This window comes from Bison bison, unplaced genomic scaffold (assembly GCF_000754665.1).
Source record: "Bison bison bison isolate TAMUID 2011002044 unplaced genomic scaffold, Bison_UMD1.0 scf7180017864370, whole genome shotgun sequence".
In the NCBI taxonomy this organism is placed as follows: Eukaryota; Metazoa; Chordata; class Mammalia; order Artiodactyla; family Bovidae; genus Bison; species Bison bison.
In genome coordinates, this window is record NW_011494942.1 from 1958076 (window position 1) to 1962216 (window position 4141).

Sequence of the window (4141 nt, forward strand, 5' to 3'; positions counted from 1 at the left end):
TCAGTGCCGAAGAATTGATGCTTTTGAACTGTGGTGTTGGAGAAGACTCTTGAGAGTCCCTTGGACTTCAAGGAGATCCAACCAGTCCATTCTAAAGGAGATCAGTCCTGGGTGTTCTTTGGAAGAACTGATGCTAAAGCCGAAACTCCAATACTTTGGTCACCTCATGCGAAGAGTTGACTCATTGGAAAAGACTCTGATGCTGGGAGGGATTGGGGGCAGGAGGAGAAGGGGACAACAGAGGATGAGATGGCTGGATGGCATCTCTGACTCAATGGACATGAATTTGGGTGAACTCCGGGAGTTGGTGATAGACAGGGAGGCCTGGCGTGATGCGATTCATGGGGTCACAAAGAGTCGGACACGACTGAGTGACTGAACTGAACTGAACTGAAGGCCAAAATAGCAAGCACAGGTGACCTGTGAGCTTCTACCTTGGCTCTTAAAAAACTCTCCGGCTCTTTGATCCAGTGGAGTTCAATTCAGTCTCTCTCCCATATTGCAATAGTCATGAATAAAGACTTTGTGCCTGGTTGTGAAACTTTGGTACAGGTTTTTTACTTTGATGGGAAACATCCACAGATAACATAAAAACTGAGATATGCTATCAAGTGTAGCTTAGATATTGGTTTGGTCATGTATATTGCTCAGGAAAAGCAGTTACATATAATTTATTAGCTAGCAGCAACTAATTAGGGCATGTCTCAATGCTTTATTTAGGATTATTATTGAGAATTTTTTTTTTATTTTTAATTAATTTTATTTTATTTTTAAACTTTACAATATTGTATTAGTTTTGCCAAATATCGAAATGAATCCGCCACAGGTATACCAGCACTGTTTATAATAGCCAGGACATGGAAGCAACCTAGATGCCCATCAGCAGATGAATGGATAAGAAAGCTGTAGTACATATACACAATGGAGTATTACTCAGCCACTAAAAAGAATACATTTGAATCAGTTCTAATGAGATGGATGAAACTGGAACCTATTATACAGAGTGAAGTAAGCCAGAAAGAAAAACACCAATACAGTATACTAACGCATATATATGGAATTTAGAAAGATGGTAACAGTAACCCTGTGTACGAGACAGCAAAAGAGACACTGATGTATAGATCAGTCTTATGGACTCTGTGGGAGAGGGAGAGGGTGGGGAGATTTGGGAAAATAGCATTGAAACGTGTATAATATCATGTATGAAACGAGTCGCCAGTCCAGGTTTGATGCACGATACTGGATGCTTGGGGCTGGTGCACTGGGACGACCCAGAGGGACGGTATGGGGAGGGAAGAGGGAGGAGGGCACAGGTATTATTGAGAATTTTATCAAGTATTGCAACAGTTATTTAGAGAGCACCTACTAAGTGTCTTTTGAGGTTTTAAATCCCTACACTAACATTAGAATCTCCATGGCACTGAAGTCTTGTATACATTTTTAGGAAACTGATCACACATTTAATTTTTTGCTTATGGGTGGTAGGAAGGGAGATAAAGGAGTATTTAGTTCAAAAATGTAAAACATTACCTATAGTGAGACTGTTTTCTGAAGAACTCTTTGTGATATAGCAATATAGACCAATGTGTAAAGCGTATCTTTTTTTTACTAAATAAAGTTCTATAAATCTAATATGTGAATGATTCTTAGACAGGTATTAATACTCATCTGTATGACTAATGTTGAAAGTTTCATTAATCTATGTAAGAAAACCAGTATGCTTAGATGAAAATCTTTTGCTCAAACTCAGGTTATGTTATTACACTATTAATCTTGATGTATTTTTAAAAAGAATTTAGCATATTTCTCATCAAGCACAATACATTACAAATGGAATTTAAAAAGATATCCAAAAAGACTATTTCTCTAATTACTGTGATTATTTCTAGTAAAATGTGTTTCTTTCTTTTTTCTTACACATAGCCATTTAAATTATAAATCAGAATTTATCAGCATAAATTAGTAAAATGTAATTTCCTTAGTCAGATTTTGAGTTACTTTTTCAGTATAAAATACAGTCACTTAGTCACCCAGAAAACACAGAATTTAGTAATCTTTTAGCTCAGTGAGGATGGAAAGAGTGAACAAATACCATTTTGCCAATTCTCACGTTGTCAGAGGCAAATCACTTGCTCCTCCATACATCAAATTGTGTACTAAGAAAACATCAATGCACAAGGGAGAGTAATGCAATTTGTCTCATCCAAATGCATCACATAAAATGGCCAAGTGCTGTTAAGAGCTAGATATGTGTCTCAAAAGACTCTCCATGTCTGCATCATTTTGGGGTTGTTTAGAACTTCAACCCTTTTAGTGAGAAGTATTGAAAGATAAATCTAGTTCTCAGCCCTTAATTCACCACTTACAGAAGGAGCAATTTTTTTCTTGCAGAACATGTCTCCTGGTCTTGGTAGTTTTCAATAAATGTCTCTGGCCTTCCTTAGCAATGTACTAATTCTAGTAAAATGACACAATTCCCCCTACTCAATTCCAAAAAGAATGAATATATGATCCATTTTAACAGATACAATGTGTTAAATAATTCAACACAAATCTTAAAAAAAGAGAGACAATAAATACTATTCAGTTTGAAATATCCATTTGGATAATAAAAATGATAGACACACTATTTCATTGTGACTAGCCATCCATTATTATTAGGAAGATTATGATTTACATATATATATAAGTCTGATGATATGTGCCAGAGAGAAAAAGCACATTTTTTTGTGCTTTTTGTAATAGATATTTGTCTATTTGTCCATTTGTAATAGATATTTTCTTGCCCATTCCCTATGTAAATTAGAACAATTAATATTTCCTTTGACCGTCTTGGAGGATGGAAAATTTGACCTGAAACTTTTCTGATACTGCTAGAATTAATTAGGTGGCAGTATTAAAGACTGATTGGAGACAAGACTGTTTGGGATATTGTCTTGTCAACATTCAAAGTAGAAAAACAGTTTGATGAAGGGAGGAAAGGAAAAGAAATTCAATTTTAGAGAATTTTACAAATGAAGTAGGTCAGGTCATTGAGATTGAACTTGTAGATTTTTGCAATTACATTAAAATTTCAATTTGAGAGCTCAAGTCTGTTTCAGATTCAGGGCATCTATGGTTTGAACTGTGTCCACTGAAAATCCATATGTTAAAACTCTAACCCCAAATGTGAGTGCACTTGGAGACAGAGCCTTTAGAAGGTAATTAAATGAAGTCATAAGTGTGTGTATGTTAGTCACTCTGTTGTGTCCAACTCTTTACAACCCTAAGGACTGCAGCCTGACAGGCTCTTCTGTCCATGGAATTCTCCAGGCAAGAATACTGGAGTGGGTAGCCATTCCCTTCTCCAGGGGATCTTCCCAACCCAGTGATTGAACCTGGGTGTCCCTCATTGCAGGCAGATTTCTTACTATCTGTCATAAGGGTGGGACTCTAATCCAATAGGATTAGCAATTTTATAAGAAGAGGAAGACAAAGAGATCCCTGTCACCAGGTGTCCATAGCTAAGAAAAACCACGAGAAAACAGTGAAAAAGCAGCCATCTACAAGCCAGGGAAGAAGGTCTTACCAGAAACCAAATTATTTGTCACCTTGATTTGTACTACTCAACCACCAGAACCATGAGAAAATGTTTAAACAACTCTGTGCTGTTTTGTTACAGTAACCAGAACAGACTAATATAGAACGGAAATCATACATTTTTACTGGACTCTTATAATCACCTTGACAGAAAAGCTGAGTTCTTTCCAATCTGACATATTTTTGCTTTCATGTAATGGCATTTGTTGCTGCCCTTGTGGCTCAGTGGTAAAGAACTGCCTGCCAATGCAGGACAGGTGCTTCAAACCATGGGTCAGGAACATCCCCTGGAGAAGGAAATGGCAACCCACTCCAGTATTCTTACCTGGGGAATCCCATGGACAGAAGAGCCTGGCAAGCTACAGTCTCAGTTCAGTTCAGTTTGGTCACTCCGACTCTTTGTGACCTCAGGGACTGCAGCACGCCAGGCTTCCCTGTCCATCATCAACTCCTGGAGCTTGCTCAAACTCATGTCCATCAAGTTGATGATGCCACCCCACCATCTCGTCCTCTCTTGTCCCCTTCTCCTCCTGCCTTCAATCTTTCCCAGCATCAGGGTCCT

General features: G+C 37.9%; 1 protein-coding gene across 15 annotated transcripts in view; it reads right to left on the bottom strand.

The window, feature by feature from the left end:
- The window catches only part of NRXN1 (neurexin 1), a 1228156-nt gene that overhangs the window by 130562 nt on the left and 1093453 nt on the right, over positions 1–4141 (bottom strand). The gene's annotated exons all lie outside the window — the stretch shown is intronic.